The sequence below is a fragment of the Petaurus breviceps genome, unplaced genomic scaffold (assembly GCF_028583685.1).
Source record: "Petaurus breviceps papuanus isolate PSGF00001 unplaced genomic scaffold, PetGlider_PUasm1.0 181, whole genome shotgun sequence".
NCBI lineage: Eukaryota > Metazoa > Chordata > Mammalia > Diprotodontia > Petauridae > Petaurus > Petaurus breviceps.
Genome location: NW_027185784.1, coordinates 25,095,228 through 25,103,118, shown reverse-complemented (window position 1 = coordinate 25,103,118; position 7,891 = coordinate 25,095,228). Strand labels below are relative to the sequence as shown.

General features: G+C 41.8%; 1 protein-coding gene and 1 pseudogene across 1 annotated transcript in view; both read right to left on the bottom strand.

The window, feature by feature from the left end:
• Positions 1-7,891, bottom strand: part of TMEM178B (transmembrane protein 178B) — a 457,319-nt gene that overhangs the window by 376,625 nt on the left and 72,803 nt on the right. The window lies entirely within an intron of this gene.
• On the bottom strand, positions 7,287-7,868 carry LOC138160363 (speedy protein C-like; annotated as a pseudogene).

Sequence of the window (7,891 nt, the reverse complement as noted above, 5' to 3'; positions counted from 1 at the left end):
GCTTCTGACATTTAGTAACTGTGTGACCTTGGGTAATTAATGATGTGACAATGATAATACCTAGCATTTATATACCCTTTAAGGTTTGCCAAGAAATTTACAAATATCTCATTTGATCCTCACAACAACACTGAGATAGGTGCTCCATTTTGCAAAAGAGGAAACTTAGACCTAGAGAGACTAGTTCAGGCACCCAGGTCATACATCCAGAAAGCATCTGAGACAGGATTTGAATTCAACTTCCTGTTAGTACTTTCTTCACTATGTGTCCTAGCTACCTGTCTGAGTCTCCATTTTCCTCATCTATAAAATGAGGAGATGGGACCAGATGGCTTCCATTTTCCCTGCCAAAGGTCAAAACTTATGATCCTTTGATTCCTGCCTGGTTGATCAATTGTTGGTTAATTAATAAATTAATCCTGACTTAGGATCACAGGATCCAGAGCTGGAAGGGGCCTTAGAGATCATCTGACCCAAAGCCCTCATTTTCTTGATGATAAAACAGAGATCTAGTGAATTTAAGTGACTTGTTCAGGGTTGCCCAAGTATTAAGTGGCTGAGCTCTTCTGACTCCATATCCAGTTGCTCTTTCCATCGGCCTACATGGCCTTTCATTCAAAGTTCTAGCCACTCATCTGTCTATAAGTTTTCTCCCCATCAGCCAGGCATGCTGCTGTGTCTTTTAGTAAAAGCAGTTTTCCCAGATATGCTATAGGGCAGAAGAACCCACGTCAGTGCTCCAGTTTCTGTGAGGGGAGAATGCAACCTTGAAGGCTCAAGTCCTCTAGCTAGGGGTTAAAAGTGATGCCTAAGAACACAATGACAGATTGTCCTGGCAGCCACTCTGAGTCCCACTCATCTCAGATCCACAGAGCCAGGAAACTGCTCATTTCACATACTGGAAAAGTTTGAAAGGACCATAGTTTCCTTTATTCCTTTCACATAGAACCAGGAGACAACCAATTAGGTTAGAGCAGGTTTCATAATCAGTCTGCTGAAGAGTCGTGCAACTTGTTCAAATATAGTCCATGATGGGAATTTTATCACTGAAATCCAAGCAATCTTTGGAGAATGAACAGAGCAGAGTGACTGTCCACCGATAGGGCTAGCGGCTTGATTCCATTTTGGATTACACATATGTAGTCCAGCTGGGTGCCCAGGATCTGAACTGAAGTGAGGCCACCCTCATGGAGACATTCCAAGAGTAGCTCAGCAACCCAGTCTGGAATGGTCTGGCCCAGGCTGAGGCGTCTGGAATATTTCCAGTGCTAATGAGCCAATGGTTACAGATTGAAGGAGGCTTAACTGCCAGCTGGGGACCCTCTCAACAGTCATTGTCTGCTCCAACCCCAGGCTGTGGATCTCCCCCTAAAGTGAAAGCTAGGCCAGGTCAGCCAGGGTCAGTCTAACCCCAAATCACCCCAGATGACAAGGTACATCATTAGAAGGTCAATGCTCATGACTATTATGGGCAGGTTAGGCATTAAATGTATATCTTACAGGTTAAAACATTTCTCCTGGCCCCTGCTGGCTTTCCTTGCCCTATTCCCACTCACAACCTCATGTCAATAGAGTTAATAATAAATTGCATTTATGTAATGTTCTGTGGTTACAAAATGCTTTACCTATGGTATCCTATGTGGTCATGAGGTTATATATGTTGGGGGTAGTTATACATATATTTAGAGCTAGAAGGGACCTTGGAGGCTACAGATCTACCCCTTTTCTATTTTGCAGATCAAGCACCTGAATAACAGAGAGGTTAACTGCATTGTCCAAGGTCTCACAATTAATATATGTCTGACATGGGCTGTGAGCCCAAGTTCTCTTGATTCCAAGTCCAGAACCCTCTCCACTATGCCATACATAGCATCATTCAAGAATCCTGTGCAACAGAGTACCACAACTATTGCTATCACCCTCATTTTGCAGATGAGAAATGTTAGACTTTAAGGTCAAAAGGTAGAAAGGATTATAGAGACAGGATCACAGAATCAAAACTCTTGAACTGAAAGGAACCGTAGAGACCATCTCGTATGACTCCCTCATTTTACAGATAAAGAAACTGAGGCCAGAAGTAATACGCATCAGTGGTAGGATTTGAACCCAAGCCCTATGACTCAGAGTCAACATTCTTTCTTTTGTACATCTTCTAGTCCAATCCCTTCATTTAACAGAGAATTTAACTTAGGTAAAATGACTTCCCCAAGGCCATATAGCTAATAAATACTCAAATCTTCTAGGTACTCTGATTTTTAGACCAATGCTTTCCTGATTGGTCACTGGTACCATCCAAAGAAAGGAAGCTGCTCTGCCATCCCCAGGAAGAACCATAACTTATAAGATATATTCAACCCCACTAAGTAACACTCTATCACTCAACTCCACGAATGATTGCTCCATCAGTTTTGTACAATGGCTGGTTATCTCAGTGAGGTTTGTTCCTCCCTAAGATAGTGGCCCTTCAAGACCTTGGTGGGTAGATTTGAAACTAGAACTCATTCAGATATGTCCTATGTCAAGGGTCTAATTCTTTCTGTAAAGAAATAAGTGGGGAGCTGCAACTGTGTAATAAATAACTAGAACTGAGTGCAGCTATCCTGAAGAGCCAATGTTCTCTGACACTCATTACCAACTTATGAAACCAAATCTATGTGGCCTGTTCTATAGCAAGATGGTGGGTGGGGAGGAAAGGTATGGTGTCCTTCCAATTCAGATGGAAGAAGAATGAAAGATTGCATTCTGTATCTGCTACAGCCATTACAAGGTATGCCAAGACACTGTTCAGTCTTTGTAATATTCTATCCATGTTTCAACATTTCATCAGTGATTTATTCTGTGAACTTTTTGACCTCAATGTAATTGTGTATCTAGAATGATATCCTGATTTACTGCCATGACCCTGAATAGAACCCTGCCCAGACCTGTTCAGTACGGGATTGTTTCCATGAACGCTGGCTTCAGGCCAAGTTATAGAAACTCATGTCTAACTTAACCTATGTAGAATTTGAGGGCACATCATCTCCTCACAGGACAATGATATAGACCCACAAAAAATCAGCTTTATCTTGAATAGATGATTACCTGCAACTTCCAAGGACATTCAATGTGCCTGAGATTCATTATGCATTGCTGATTTTTCATTCCATAGCTGTCTCTTTTATGACTAATCTCCCTTCTCTAAAATTCCAGTTTGAATTTCTCTGGCAAAGCACTTACTATAAGCTCAGTTACCATCACCCCATACCTACACATCAACCCACATACCTCTCTTCCACATATATATCCACCTCCAACATATATAACCTAAAAGTCAAGTGAATCTCCCCTGAAATAAATATGCTTCCCATTTAGTAATATGCATATCAACAAAAACATAGATCCCTGTACTATATATATTATATATAATATGCATATATTATATATATCCCCCATGCATGTGTAATCCCATACATACAAAGGTGTTTGTATCTCACCCAAGCATTATTCATGAACATGGTCCTCCCCGTGCAAACATATTCATCCAATGGATGGATGGAGAAATGGCTTAGAAGACACATGGCTTGGAAACAAGAAGAAAAAGTGAACAGCTAGAGAGGTGAGAGAAAACGGGCAGATAAATGGGGCATGGAGTAGAATGTGATGAATAGAAGGGAGTTGATCAGAGAGAGACAACTAGGACATCAATAAAGTTGTGTGTCCTCACTTTAGTTCTTGTTAAAATTGAGGAAATTGACTCTTCAATTCTTTGTCGATCCTACATAAAACCAGGTTATTCATTAAAAGGACATGTTTTCATTCAACGAATATTTATTAAGCATCTACTATGTGTAAGGCATGGCACCAGGCAGTAAGAGAGATGCTGGAGGTTGCTTGTCCTAGATGCCAAAATTTTAAGTAAGTTTAAACAGTCTATGATTTTAAGACATGATCCCTACCTTCAAGGAGCTTACAGTCTTAGACAAAATTCACAACTCTAGAGTGAACCAATTCATGTGCGATACCTAACTTCTGATGTTTCTTCTTGAAAGAGAAGAAATATACAAAACTCATTCATCTATTACCAGAAAGAAGTGGCCTTTAGAATTATAGTGGCATCACTCTGCTTAGCTAGAAATGCTGCCCCAATCTCTCTATCCTAAAGTGATTGTAAGAGAATTCAAGTTTCAGGTTAAGATAGTCATCATCGTCACAATATTTGTAAAGCATTTTAATGTTTGCAAGGTAATTTACACATACTATTTCATTTGATCCTTACAACAACCCATTTTACAGATGAGGAAACTGAGGGTGAGAGAAGTTAAGTAGCTTGCCCAACATCATACAACTAAGTAAGTGTCTAGGGCAGGATTTGAACTCAGGTCTTCCTGTCTCTAGGTCTAGCACTCGTATCCACCATGCCATCTAACTGCCTGGAAAATAATAGCAACGTTATAACCAAGGAGGCAGGGTGCTAGGGGGCATGTGAAGGGGCCTAAGCACTCTTCAATCTAGGATAGGTCACTTTTGTTCCCTGATTTTCAGCTCACCATTAACCAGAGTTTTCCAAGGAGCAGGGTAATTATATTTCCTTACAAGGTAACATCCTGTTCTCTACTTTGGAACTCCTTTTCTGCTCTGGGCTAAAGGAGGTCCAGCATCATTGTCTCTCTTTGCAGATGAGTCTGAAGCTATGGTGGTGCATGAGAGAGAACCCTCTTCTTCCCTTTCCTCCCTTCTTCATGTACCTCTCATTGGCTGATGAAAACTAATCAGGCAATCTGCATCTGAGACTGACTTTGACCTTAGGATAATTCCCTCACATATTTGTCAGAGCTAAAGCTCAAAGGCTGATTGATGTCCACCATGCAGGGGGAAGGGAGGAGGAATCCAAGCAAATAGCAAATCCAAAATGCTTCTGTGAGGCTTGTAGAAAGGGCACTTGATGAGCCAGAATATCTAAGCCCCAGTCCCAATTCCACTGTTTCTTTAGCCAGAAAATCACAAAGCCGGGGCCAAAAACTAGATTTCCTATCTCCGAGGCCAGTGACACTTCCATTGTACCATCCTGATTACAAGTGAGCTTTAGCAAATCACAATTTATCTCCGCTTCTCAACTACCACCAGCATAGTTTAGCGGGAAGAGCATGGCTCTGGGGTTAGACCTGGATTCATATGTCACCTCTGAAGCTTATTATCTGAGTGACCTTAGCCAAGTCACTTTAGCTAATTGGACTTCAGTTTCCTCAATGAGGAAGTTGGGCTATATGGTCTCATTTCATCTCTGTATCTGGAACCTATCTATGATCTTCATCTGTAAAATTAGAGGGTTGGATTAGATTCAGTTCAATTCAGCAAGTGTTTATTAAGATCTTATCATACACACTAATAAATAAATGCAAAATTAGTTGAGGAGGGAGTTAGTATTAACACCTGGGAAGTGGGGTGGGATCAAGGGGATCTCACTCAGAAGGTAGCACTTGAGCTAAGACTTCAAAGAAGCCAGAGAGCCCAGAAGGTAGGAGTAGGAGCAAGGGAGCATTCTAAACAAGGGCAGAGATGGAAGAGAGATCAAGTTCAGGAAACAATCTGGTAGGAAAATAGAGCATGTGGTGGACAGTAACAGGAAATAAATCTAGAAAGGCAGATGGGAGGCAAATTGTAGAAGGCTCTAAATGCCCAACTGGTATTTTATCTTAGAAGCAAGAGGAAGCCACTGAAAAAAATTTTAACAGGAAAACTATATTGTCAGACCCATGTCCTTGGAGTTTTAATTTGGCAATGGTATGGAGTTTGGATTGGAGGGGGAGAAATTAAAAACAAAGAGACCAAATAGGAGGTTATTATAATAGTCTGATTGAGAGATGATGAGGACCTGACTCGGAGAGTGAATGACTCAGGTGTTTGGGGGAGAGGGGGCAAGGGGGATTTTGTGTCAGTAAAATCGACACTTCTTGGCAAATGATTGTGTACGGGAGGTAAGTGATATGTAAGAGTCAAGGATTATGCCAAGATTATGAGCCTCAGTGAGTAAAAAGATGATGACACCCATGACAGTAATGGGGAAGTTTGGAGGAAGGATGAGTTTAGAGGAAAATATAGATGAAGTCCCATTTTGTACATAATAAGTTTCAGCTACCTAAGAGATATTCAGGTGGAGATATCTGGCAAGCATTTGGCAATATTGAGCTGGAGTTCATGAGGGAGTTTGGGGGTAAACATGTATAGCTTAGCCTGTACAGCATACACCCCACAGCCCACTTGCAGCCCACCAAAAATTGGCACTGCACACTCTCTTGTTTGTCATGTGACCCACGGCAACCAACTATCATCAGTATGTCTCTAATCTAACCTATCTGTGACCCAAAGAAGTTTAGCATATTTTAATTTTGGCCCATACCTATTCCAAGTGATGCAGGTCTGTCTTAGAGTACTCTGTACAGGAATTATTGAACACAGAGAAACCAATGGGGTTACCAGGAGAGTACTAAGAGAGAAGAGAAGAAATTCGAAGACAAAATTATAGATGTACTCACACTTAAAAAGCAAGGACATAGATGATGAGACAGCAAATGAGACTGAGAAGGGGTAGTCAGACAGGGGAACTAAGACATGGGAGCATCACAGTAGCCAAAGGAGAAAAAAGCTCCCCATTAGTTGACCATCCCTAACGCTACAGAAAGTTTAGATTTGAATTTAATTAAATAAGAATTGAGAAAAGGTCATTGGACTAAACAGTTTTTAGATCTTGGATAGGTTATTTCCAAGGTGCCTCCAAGGATTAAGTCTATAAAACTATGGAAACTCATTTCTATCTCAAAGATAATTGCTGCTTAAGTAACAACTTATGCCTTTGTCATAGCCCTTAGTAAATAAGACTCCAATAGAGTCCTACTCAGATGCTTCATTGTTGGGTAGAAGGGAACCTGAACTCTCAATGGTTATGCTGGTAGAAGACACACTCTGGTGGATCTTAAAGAGCTTCATGTGTAACCCTATTATGTGTGTATATATTGAACTTGGGAGGACCTGAGTTCAAATCCAACCCCAGACAGAAACTACTATGTGACCTTGAGCAAGTCACTTAACCCTGATTGCCTCAGGTTTTTTTTCTCTTCTGCAATTTATTAAAGAAGGAACCAAGACCATTGTGATGTCAAGGATAGTAATTATACAGGAAGAAAGGCTGATGCTTAACATCTAGGAAGCTAAATTAGAGAAGGAAAGAAGGAGGAGGGCAGTGGTGATGCCAGCCTGAAGTCAACTGCAGAGAGGAGTCAGCAGGCTGGTCTTGACTACTCTTTATCCTACTCTTTATGCCAGGAAGCAGGGGAGGCAGCAGCAGCCATACCTGGCATGATCTGCAGTATAGGTTCCAGGTTCCAGCTACAGCATTGGAGAGAGAATGAGGAGAAAGTTCCTGGGCCAGGGAGCCAAGGAAAGAGTAGGAATGGACTGAGCAGAGGAGGTTGTTTGGGGTCTACTGCTGAGGGGGTGAGATGCTGTTTAAGAGACTTGTGTTTGGAGGAAGGTTGTTTTGGAGGAAATGGGGAAGAGCCCCACCAGACCCAGTTGTCATAAATGGAACAGCCCAATGGAGAGAGATTTGAGACATGGGACAAGACAGCAGGATATGGTCCTCCTGTGGGGAGCCTCAATGAGACCCTACATGGTGGATAGGCTGTTCCCTGGTCCAGGTTCAGTGGGATGGCTCCTTTGCCATGACCTCTTCACAACAGTGCTGGCTCATAGCTGCCCAATAGCACATCTGTGCCCATAGCTGGTCCCTCCAACACAGGACACTGGGCATGAGCCTCAGCCTAGGTCAAAATCTCATCATTGGGGTCCTCTCTGTCTTCCTCCATGATAGATAGATAGATAGATAGATAGATAGATAGATAGATAGATAGAT